We start from the raw sequence: 12,218 nt of genomic DNA on the forward strand, positions 1-12,218 counted from the left end.
ATGTTGATGGCTGGTGCAATCTATACCATCTAGAAATGACCAGAACCAGAGGTCATAAAAAAGGGTGTGTATATCTGCAGGACCTTCATACAGAAAATACAGTTTTGTACTGAGGCTGACAATGATTATTTACATTTTACTTGATAAATAATGGTTGCATTTCCCATCATGCATTGCTGTATTCCCACATCACATGCTAACCTAAAATCTCAAGTTGTATCTATTTTACCTCCAACAAATGACCAACAGCAAAACAGCACATTCAAATGAGGCAAAACTAAAATCATACTGCAATGAGATGTTTGATTTAAATGTAAAATACAGAGAAAAGGATAAAAAGACAAATCACATGTTCCCCCATCCCCCTCACATTAGAACCACTTCCTGTTTCTTTGTTCCCGTTTCTTGTTCACTGCTGGTGGGCAACTGACCCTCCTGATACTGCCACCTATTGTACTGACCACATTTCTCTTCAAGCATGACAGAGCTGAGAGCTGGCTACAACTACACTGCCAAGCCTAAGATATGGTCATGTTGTTTTTCAAGAATATTAGCATGTCTCCATGACGTATGCTAATAAATGCAGATCTGTATCCAATACAACAAGCTACAGAATCACACTGACAATGGTTTGTTTCACAGTTCTGTCTTTTAGCTGCTTTGACACAGATTGTTGTCCTCTTAGCTGCATAAGCTTTGCTCCTGATTTCCTTTCAGGGGGCACTGACCTGACCCCTACAGATGCAGCCTCCCAACCAGACCCTCCACAGCCATCACAGAAAACCTTTTCCACTGTCACCTGGAGGCTCACAGTTTATTGATTACACCGACCATATCAACATTAAGGGTAATACTAACACACTAATCTTTTTAAAGGCTCCTCCGTCAGCTCCCGTTGGTCAACAAGGGACGACATCTGATGTGACTGGTGCAGCGCTGCCTGCAAGCGAAAGCACTGTGACTGAGGCAACAGTAGCTGCTCCACCTGAGGTAATACATGCAGCCTAATGAAGGAACAGCTTTACAGTCAGAGCACTTACTGGTTGGTAGATAAAGGTCTCGTCTTTGTTATACTACCAGGTGACATGTGAGGGGTGGCTTAAAATGTGGGAGTCTGGTCCTAATGAGCTCCTCAAGGCAGAAGTCAGGTGACCAAACTCTCACACACATATCATGCTGATTTAATGGTGCTGATAATCTATAAATTACCAGAACAAGAGGTTTTAGAAGGCTGTGTGGATCTACAAGAACAAAAATACAGTTTTGTTCTTAAGCTGGCAAAGATCATTCACGTTTTATTTTGTGAGGGATTTTATTTCAGGTTTGTTGTATTAGATTGCATTAGTTCTAGCTAGGTTAACCTAATAAAGTCAAAATATTGTACATCCCTTTGTTCACACACATACTGTGTTTCTCAGGCTATGAAACAGCACTAGAAAACCATGCATACGGGATTTTCTCTTTTGATGAATGTGAACCACAGATTCAATACAGTCAGTCACTATGAGGAATATATAAATAGATATCTTCACGTTTTTGGCAAATAACTCAACAGTTACTCAAAGTCATTTAACAATTGCATGCATTTCACATGTTACTACGTTGCACTGGACGGGTCTGACTGCACTCAGTTATTTTGGCCGCCAAATGGTGGACTGGGCTCAGCAGGAAAGCCCCATTGCTGCATTTTACTGCTTTGCAAACTTTTGTTTTCAAGATGAGTCTAGACAATGCAGCTTAGAGCAACATCATAGTGTCAAGCCTGTACAACAAATAATTGTAATATGACATGGCACCTGAAATGCCTACATTCTACCATGATAGATTTACTTTCAACATTGAGAGGGGGGTGCACCGGTCCTGGAAGTACTGCAATACCAGGTCGATGCGTGGAGTGGACGGAGCAAGCCCCTATTCCATCTCCCTGCTCCAAAAATCAATTTAATATATGGTCCCCAGGTAGGGGACGTATCAGATATTAAACTGATAAGAACAGATACTACACTTGATCTTAGCCAAAAGGCCGAGAAGCGATACTGAACAACTGACAGAGGAGAGGTAGTGACTCTTTACACTGTCAGTCTACTTCATGGGTTGGGACTTAAACAGAACAAGAGCCTGTAGAAGAGTGTGTCAATCTACAGGAACGTAATACAGTAATTACAGTTTTATACGTAGGCTGACAAAGACCATTTACACTTTTAATTGATAAATAATATATTTCCCATGATGCAATGCTCTATCCCTACACCACATGCTGACCTAAACCACCAGTTTTAACCATTTAACCACCAACAAATGAGCAACAGCCTAATCACACGCTTAAATGAGCCAAAGCTAAATCACACTGCACTGAGATGTTGTTTATCTACATTTAAAACTCCGAGGAGAGAATGAAAACACCAAAGTTACATGTTTTACCCCCTCACATTACAACCACTTCCTGTTTCTTTGTTCCCGTTTCTTGTTCCCTGCTTGTGGCAACTGACTTTCCTGCTACTGCCACCTATTGGTCTGGACTGTGAACAGCAGCAGGGCTCCACAGAGGGTTGTGTGACTGCAGGTTTGCGTTCCAACAACCAAACAACACACCTGATAATCGACTGTTTGAAGATGGGGATCAGTTGATTAAGTGAGTGAGGGTTGGAATGGAGGAGGACTGACGCTGGAGCATCAGAGGCTTCAGAGTAGGACTCGACGATATATTGTTATTGTATCCATATCTAGATATGAACATGTGACTTTTCAGCACAGGTGGCAACATTGTAGCTTGTCAGCGGTCCTGTCTGAAGGCAGCAATGGTTGATAAACTCGTCTTCCTAGCAAAAAATACTGCTTTTTTTTTTTTTTTTCAAGTGTATGCCGATTTTGGAATTCAACATGTTCTACTTCTGTTTGTAGCCTTATTTATTTGTGTAGGAAAGTTTACAATAAGTTAAAAAAGAGTTTGCAATGAAGAGTTTACTGTAAGTGCTGTTTACAATAAGTGCTATACATCTGTGAAGCATTGTGTCAAAGCAGAGCACAGCAAAATACAATTTGTTCATTTCTATTTATTTTGATGCAGCAAAAGACTTAATTTCATTTTCATTACATTTAAAATATTGTTGAGGCATTGTTGCGGTAGAGGTTGCAGAAATTTTTTTGATTTTAATCAGACAGTAATTGGTCCGTTGAGATCAATAAAATATTTTGCTAAATAACTGCATTTACTACGTACATTTGGTATTATGATGGCAATTTTTTTAATTTTTTATAATGCTTAATTTTCACTGTTGCTACACTTTATAATAATAATATAATTTTTCTAATCATAACAGAGCTGTTGACTGATTTCACATCGAGTATGATTGACTAAATATCTGAGGCTATATGAACATTATCACAGGAACTTCTACTGTAATTTATGCAGTGGTACGCTATTTATATAATATAGACTTTGCTGTTTAAGATGATCAGCTTTACAACGAGCATATGAGACTTTAATGTAGTGAAACTTCTTGACACAGCTGTCAGTTATACTTAAATTTTCTTTTGACATGTTATCAGGGGAGAGCGCGAACGCAGTCCCCCACTACCAGAAATTATGCAGTCGAGATTCCCACATTTGGGGAATTCGCAGGGGTCAGCACAACCGGAGTGCAATGGCTGAGCCTCGCCCTGGGTGAACCACCTTCTTGATCATGGTATCTCCCCTGCCAGGTAAGTATGAGTTATACAGATCAGAGGCAGGGACCTCTTTCACACACATACCATGTTGATGGATGGTGCAATCTATACCATCTAGAAATGACCAGAACCAGAGGTTGTAAAAAAGGGTGTGTATATCTGCAGGACCTTCATACAGAAAATACAGGTTTGTACTGAGGCTGACAATGATTATTTACATTTTACTTGATAAATAATGGTTGTATTTCCCATCATGCATTGCTGTTTTCCCACACCACATGCTAACCTAAAATCTCAAATTGTATCTATTTTACCTCCAACAAATGACCAACAGCAAAACAGCACATTCAAATGAGGCAAAACTAAAATCATACTGCAATGAGATGTTTGATTTAAATGTAAAATACAGAGAAAAGGATAAAAAGACAAATCACATGTTCCCCCATCCCCCTCACATTAGAACCACTTCCTGTTTCTTTGTTCCCGTTTCTTGTTCACTGCTGGTGGGCAACTGACCCTCCTGATACTGCCACCTATTGTACTGACCACATTTCTCTTCAAGCATGACACAGAGCTGAGAGCTGGCTACAACTACACTGCCAAGCCTAAGATATGGTCATGTTGTTTTTCAAGAATATTAGCATGTCTCCATGACGTATGCTAATAAATGCAGATCTGTATCTAATACAACAAGCTACAGAATCACACTGACGATGTTTCGTTTCACAGTTCTGTCTTTTAGCTGCTTTGACACAGATTGTTGTCCTCTTGGCTGCATAAACTTTGCTCCTGATTTCCTTTTAGGGGGCACTGACCTGACCCCTACAGATGCAGCCTCCCAACCAGAACAAGCTTAAGAACAAAAATACAGTTTTGTACTTAAGCTGGCAAAGATTATTCATGTTTTATTTTGTAAGGGATTTTATTGCAGGTTTGTTGTATTAGATTGCATTAGTTCTAGCTAGGTTAACCTAATAAAGTCAAAATATTGTACATCCCTTTGTTCACAAATATACTGTGTTTCTCAGGCTATGAAACAGCACTAGAAAACCATGCAGTCAGGAGTTTCACTTTTGATGAATGTGAACCACAGAGCAAAGAAACCTAACACAGATTCAATACAGTCAGTCACTATGAGGAATATATAAATAGATATCTTCACGTTTTTGGCAAATAACTCAACAGTTACTCAAAGTCATTTAACAATTGCATGCATTTCAAATGTTATTATGTTGCATTGGACGGGTCTGACTGCACTCAGTTATTTTGGCCGCCAAATGGTGGACTGGGCTCAGCAGGAAAGCCCCACTGCTGCATTTTACTGCTTTGCAAACTTTTGTTTTCAAGATGAGTCTAGACAATGCAGCTTAGAGCAACATCATAGTGTCAAGCCTGTACAACAAATAATTGTAATATGACATGGCACCTGAAATGCCTACATTCTACCATGATAGATTTACTTTCAACATTGAGAGGGGGGTGCACCGGTCCTGGAAGTACTGCAATACCAGGTCGATGCGTGGAGTGGACGGAGCAAGCCCCTATTCCATCTCCCTGCTCCAAAAATCAATTTAATATATGGTCCCCGGGTAGGGGACGTATCAGATATTAAACTGATAAGAACAGATACTACACTTGATCTTAGCCAAAAGGCCGAGAAGCGATACTGAACAACTGACAGAGAAGAGGTAGTGACTCTTTACACTGTCAGTCTACTTCATGGGTTGGGACTTAAACAGAACAAGAGCCTGTAGAAGAGTGTGTCAATCTACAGGAACGTAATACAGTAATTACAGTTTTATACGTAGGCTGACAAAGACCATTTACACTTTTAATTGATAAATAATATATTTCCCATGATGCAATGCTCTATCCCCACACCACATGCTGACCTAAACCACCAGTTTTAACCATTTAACCACCAACAAATGAGCAACAGCCTAACAGCACGCTCAAATGAGCCAAAGCTAAATCACACTGCACTGAGATGTTGTTTATCTACATTTAAAAATCCGAGGAGAGAATGAAAACACCAAAGTTACATGTTTTACCCCCTCACATTACAACCACTTCCTGTTTCTTTGTTCCCGCTTCTTGTTCCCTGCTTGTGGCAACTGACATTCCTGCTACTGCCACCTATTGGTCTGGACTGTGAACAGCAGCAGGGCTCCACAGAGGGTTGTGTGACTGCAGGTTTGTGTTCCAGCAACCAAACAACACACCTGATAATCAACTGTTTGAAGATGGGGATCAGTTGATTGAGTGAGTGAGGGTTGGAATGGAGGAGGACTGACGCTGGAGCATCAGAGGCTTCAGAGTAGGACTCGACGATATATTGTTATTGTATCTATATCTAGATATGAACATGCGACTTTTCAGCACAGGTGGCAACATCGTAACTTGTCAGTGGTCCTGTCTGAAGCCAGCAATTGATGAACTCGTCTTCCTAGCAAAAAATACTCCATTTTTTTTGTAGAGTGTACGCTGATTTTGGAATTCAACATGTTCTGCTTCTGTTTGTAGCCTTATTTATTTGTGTAGGAAAGTTTACAATAAGTTAAAAAAGAGTTTACAATAAAGAGTTTACTGTAAGTGCTGTTTACAATAAGTGCTATACATCTGTGAAGCATTGTGTCAAAGCAGAGCACAGCAAAATACAATTTGTTAATTTTTATTTATTTTGATGCAGCAAAAGACTTCATTTTCACTTTTGTTACATTTAAAATATTGTTGAAGCATTGTTGTGGTAGAGGTTGCAGAAAAATGTTTGATTTTAATCAGACAGTAATTGGTCCGTTGAGATCAATAAAATATTTTGCTAAATAACTGCATTTACTATGTACAGTTGGTATTATGAGGGCAATTTTTTTTTTTTAGAATGCTTAATTTTCACTGTTGCTACACTTTATAATAATATAATTTTTCTATTCATAAACAGAGCTGTTGACTGATTTCACATTGAGTATGATTGACTAAATATCTGAGGCTATATGAACATTATCGCGGGAACTTCTGCTGTAATTTATGCAGTGGTATGCTATTTTATATAGACTTTGCTGTTTAAGATGATCAGCTTTACAACGAGCATATGAGACTTTAATGTAGTGAAACTTCTTGACGCAGCTGTCAGTTATACTTAAATTTTTCTTTTGACATGTTATCAGGGGAGAGCGCGAACGCAGTCCCCCACTACCAGAAATTATGCAGTCGAGATTCCCACATTTGGGGAATTCGCAGGGGTCAGCACAACCGGAGTGCAATGGCTGAGCCTCGCCCTGGGTGAACCACCTTCTTGATCATGGTATCTCCCCTGCCAGGTAAGTATGAGTTGTACAGATCAGAGGCAGGGACCTCTTTCACACACATACCATGTTGATGGCTGGTGCAATCTATACCATCTAGAAATTACCAGAACCAGAGGTCATAAAAAAGGGTGTGTATATCTGCAGGACCTTCATACAGAAAATACAGTTTTGTACTGAGGCTGACAATGATTATTTACATTTTACTTGATAAATAATGGTTGTATTTCCCATCATGCATTGCTGTTTTCCCACACCACATGCTAACCTAAAATCTCAAGTTGTATCTATTTTACCTCCAACCAATGACCAACAGCAAAACAGCACATTCAAATGAGGCAAAACTAAAATCATACTGCAATGAGATGTTTGATTTAAATCTAAAATTCAAAGAAAATGATAAAAGACACAAATCACATGTTCCCCCACCCCCGTCACATTACAACCACTTCCTGTTTCTTTGTTCACTGCTAGTGTCAACTGACCCTCCTGATACTGCCACCTATTTGTCTGGGGGGTGAACGACAGCAGGGGTGTGTGGCTGCAGGTCTTTATTCAAACAAATCAAGAACAAATCTGATTAACAAACCATTTCAAGACTAAGTTCAGTCGATTAAGTAAGTTTAGCCTGGTGTGCTCCTGCTGGGTTGGAGGGAATACTTGCAGCCAAATGGCCTTTTATGGAAAAGTTTGGACGTGCCTGATGTATTATTATAATACACAGACATTATAACCTTCATGAAGGGAGGTTTTATTGCAAGACTGTTGAATTAGTTTAAGCTAGCTAGTATACACTTAAATTATTGTTTATCTATATATAAAGTAGGTTCCTTTGTATATGGCAAAGAAATAATTTAGATCGATAAAATAAAGTGAATACATACACTGTCTCTTATGCTGTGAAACTGCACTAGAAAACCATGCAGTGAGGACTTCCACTGTGAATTAAGAGTAATGAAGCCTTTACAACACTGATAGAATCCAATCAATCACTACAAGGACTTAATAAATGGATATTTTACATTGTTGTCAAATGACGAAGGGGCAGTTCCATTCATACAAGGACGAAATTTTGATTTCAGAGGTGGGGGGGACACAAGTTCTTCTAGTTTTCTATTGCTACTTTTAAGTTTACTGTTCCCTTTTCTGGTTTGAATCGTTGTAAAGCATGTAGCAAAACATTATCACCCAATTCTGTGTTTCACCTTGTTAGTCAACTTCACTCCAACTCAGTACCACCAATTTTACAGTTATTTTTGGAATATATGGTAAACAGACCTCATTTCTGCTCTTCCATCTTGTGCTCCTTTACTGCCTGAGCATCCACTGACCCCTGGCTGCTGCTGAGCCAGCTAAGATAAACATAACAAAAGGTGGAATATCTATGAGCAACTTATAATTTAATTAATTACAGTAATGACGAAAAATATTGCCAAATAAACTAATTTATGTTACTCCCTCCCTACTGTGAGTTCCTGACCCAGCTCATGAACTCACTGCTTAGTCGCAACTATTTCTTACCAATAAAATAATACATTTACACAGACTTTTTAGTACACCGGCCTCAATATAAAACTGTACCTGGCCAGTTTTCTTCTTTCATCTGACAAAATATATAGACGCATGGTGTTTAACTTTGAAAGCTCTGATACAGATTACCATCACCCTAACAATTGTCACAATGCTTAAATCTCATGACTACCATATGTTTATTTTTTCAACCTCACCTGTGAGCCTCCAGCCTCTCCTCCTACATCTCCTCCATCTTCTCCTCCTCTACCTCCTCCAGCCTCTCCTCCTGTGTCTCCTTCTGCATCTCTACTATCCATCACCTGACAAAAATATATTGATGAATGACATGAACAGTGGGACAATTTGGGGTGCAACAATCATCAATTTTGATGATATGGTTATAGAGGGAAAAACACTTAGTTTCACAATTATCATGAGCCTGGATGTATAAAAATCACATTTGTAATCCGAGGTTTTATTGTATTTTTCCCTAAATCTTTTTAAAGCTTGTGTTTTTTTTTTTAAACAGTTGCTGCCTTTCAACATAAAAATAATACATGAAAATAAGTGCATCTCTTTGGCATTAAATAAGCTTTTTTAAAATCTTTGCATTGTTGAGGCTCTACAGTTATAATAATAATAATAATAATAACAATAACAATAACAACAACAACACATTTTATTTATCAGCACTTTCAATAAAAACTAAGGGAAAAAGGCTTCAGCTTGAGCCGCCGTTTTCCGCTTAGTCCTAGTGCTTGTCGTGTCTGTTTACTACAGCATTGCTTTTGGACAGTAAAAAGTGCAGGGGACATGTCTCCTGTGTCTCCCCGCCCCTCCAAATTACGTCCGTGCATTCATATAACATGACACCACTCTGCAGAGGACGGGTCTGATTGCAATCTACATTCTGGCCACTAGATGGTGCACTGAGCTTGAAGGGAATGCCCCACTGCAGCTGCAATATCACTAGACTGCTGGAGGAATGATAACGGAGCGGTTTTCGCTGTGAGGTACATAACGACAGCAAATCACTATAATATAGCGAAAGTGTACTAAAATCCTTGGATTCAGCCACCAAGATTATTTTTAGACATTGAGAGGGGGGTGCACCGGTCCTGGAAGTACTGCAATACCAGGTCGATGCGTGGAGTGGACGGAGCAAGCCCCTATTCCATCTCCCTGCTCCAAAAATCAATTTAATATATGGTCCCCGGGTAGGGGACGTATCAGATATTAAACTGATAAGAACAGATACTACACTTGATCTTAGCCAAAAGGCCGAGAAGCGATACTGAACAACTGACAGAGAAGAGGTAGTGACTCTTTACACTGTCAGTCTACTTCATGGGTTGGGACTTAAACAGAACAAGAGCCTGTAGAAGAGTGTGTCAATCTACAGGAACGTAATACAGTAATTACAGTTTTATACGTAGGCTGACAAAGACCATTTACACTTTTAATTGATAAATAATATATTTCCCATGATGCAATGCTCTATCCCCACACCACATGCTGACCTAAACCACCAGTTTTAACCATTTAACCACCAACAAATGAGCAACAGCCTAACAGCACGCTCAAATGAGCCAAAGCTAAATCACACTGCACTGAGATGTTGTTTATCTACATTTAAAAATCCGAGGAGAGAATGAAAACACCAAAGTTACATGTTTTACCCCCTCACATTACAACCACTTCCTGTTTCTTTGTTCCCGCTTCTTGTTCCCTGCTTGTGGCAACTGACATTCCTGCTACTGCCACCTATTGGTCTGGACTGTGAACAGCAGCAGGGCTCCACAGAGGGTTGTGTGACTGCAGGTTTGTGTTCCAGCAACCAAACAACACACCTGATAATCAACTGTTTGAAGATGGGGATCAGTTGATTGAGTGAGTGAGGGTTGGAATGGAGGAGGACTGACGCTGGAGCATCAGAGGCTTCAGAGTAGGACTCGACGATATATTGTTATTGTATCTATATCTAGATATGAACATGCGACTTTTCAGCACAGGTGGCAACATCGTAACTTGTCAGTGGTCCTGTCTGAAGCCAGCAATTGATGAACTCGTCTTCCTAGCAAAAAATACTCCATTTTTTTTGTAGAGTGTACGCTGATTTTGGAATTCAACATGTTCTGCTTCTGTTTGTAGCCTTATTTATTTGTGTAGGAAAGTTTACAATAAGTTAAAAAAGAGTTTACAATAAAGAGTTTACTGTAAGTGCTGTTTACAATAAGTGCTATACATCTGTGAAGCATTGTGTCAAAGCAGAGCACAGCAAAATACAATTTGTTAATTTTTATTTATTTTGATGCAGCAAAAGACTTCATTTTCACTTTTGTTACATTTAAAATATTGTTGAAGCATTGTTGTGGTAGAGGTTGCAGAAAAATGTTTGATTTTAATCAGACAGTAATTGGTCCGTTGAGATCAATAAAATATTTTGCTAAATAACTGCATTTACTATGTACAGTTGGTATTATGAGGGCAATTTTTTTTTTTTAGAATGCTTAATTTTCACTGTTGCTACACTTTATAATAATATAATTTTTCTATTCATAAACAGAGCTGTTGACTGATTTCACATTGAGTATGATTGACTAAATATCTGAGGCTATATGAACATTATCGCGGGAACTTCTGCTGTAATTTATGCAGTGGTATGCTATTTTATATAGACTTTGCTGTTTAAGATGATCAGCTTTACAACGAGCATATGAGACTTTAATGTAGTGAAACTTCTTGACGCAGCTGTCAGTTATACTTAAATTTTTCTTTTGACATGTTATCAGGGGAGAGCGCGAACGCAGTCCCCCACTACCAGAAATTATGCAGTCGAGATTCCCACATTTGGGGAATTCGCAGGGGTCAGCACAACCGGAGTGCAATGGCTGAGCCTCGCCCTGGGTGAACCACCTTCTTGATCATGGTATCTCCCCTGCCAGGTAAGTATGAGTTGTACAGATCAGAGGCAGGGACCTCTTTCACACACATACCATGTTGATGGCTGGTGCAATCTATACCATCTAGAAATTACCAGAACCAGAGGTCATAAAAAAGGGTGTGTATATCTGCAGGACCTTCATACAGAAAATACAGTTTTGTACTGAGGCTGACAATGATTATTTACATTTTACTTGATAAATAATGGTTGTATTTCCCATCATGCATTGCTGTTTTCCCACACCACATGCTAACCTAAAATCTCAAGTTGTATCTATTTTACCTCCAACCAATGACCAACAGCAAAACAGCACATTCAAATGAGGCAAAACTAAAATCATACTGCAATGAGATGTTTGATTTAAATCTAAAATTCAAAGAAAATGATAAAAGACACAAATCACATGTTCCCCCACCCCCGTCACATTACAACCACTTCCTGTTTCTTTGTTCACTGCTAGTGTCAACTGACCCTCCTGATACTGCCACCTATTTGTCTGGGGGGTGAACGACAGCAGGGGTGTGTGGCTGCAGGTCTTTATTCAAACAAATCAAGAACAAATCTGATTAACAAACCATTTCAAGACTAAGTTCAGTCGATTAAGTAAGTTTAGCCTGGTGTGCTCCTGCTGGGTTGGAGGGAATACTTGCAGCCAAATGGCCTTTTATGGAAAAGTTTGGACGTGCCTGATGTATTATTATAATACACAGACATTATAACCTTCATGAAGGGAGGTTTTATTGCAAGACTGTTGAATTAGTTTAAGCTAGCTAGTATACACTTAAATTATT

General features: G+C 39.2%; 1 protein-coding gene across 4 annotated transcripts in view; it reads right to left on the reverse strand.

Annotated features, from left to right (window-relative positions):
• The window catches only part of LOC311255901 (uncharacterized protein), a gene marked incomplete at its 5' end in the record, with an annotated part of 32,326 nt that extends 23,362 nt beyond the window's left edge, over positions 1-8,964 (reverse strand). For 2 of the 4 annotated variants that reach the window (XR_014622407.1, XR_014622410.1), the window contains 2 exons: positions 8,250-8,323; positions 8,699-8,964. The remainder of the gene's footprint in view (positions 1-8,249; positions 8,324-8,698) is intronic. The other 2 variants (XR_014622408.1, XR_014622409.1) reach the window with 2 other exon arrangements.
• Between the last annotated feature and the right edge of the window lie 3,254 nt (positions 8,965-12,218).

Source organism: Pagrus pagrus (genome assembly GCF_965226575.1).
Source record: "Pagrus pagrus genome assembly, chromosome: 4".
NCBI lineage: Eukaryota > Metazoa > Chordata > Actinopteri > Spariformes > Sparidae > Pagrus > Pagrus pagrus.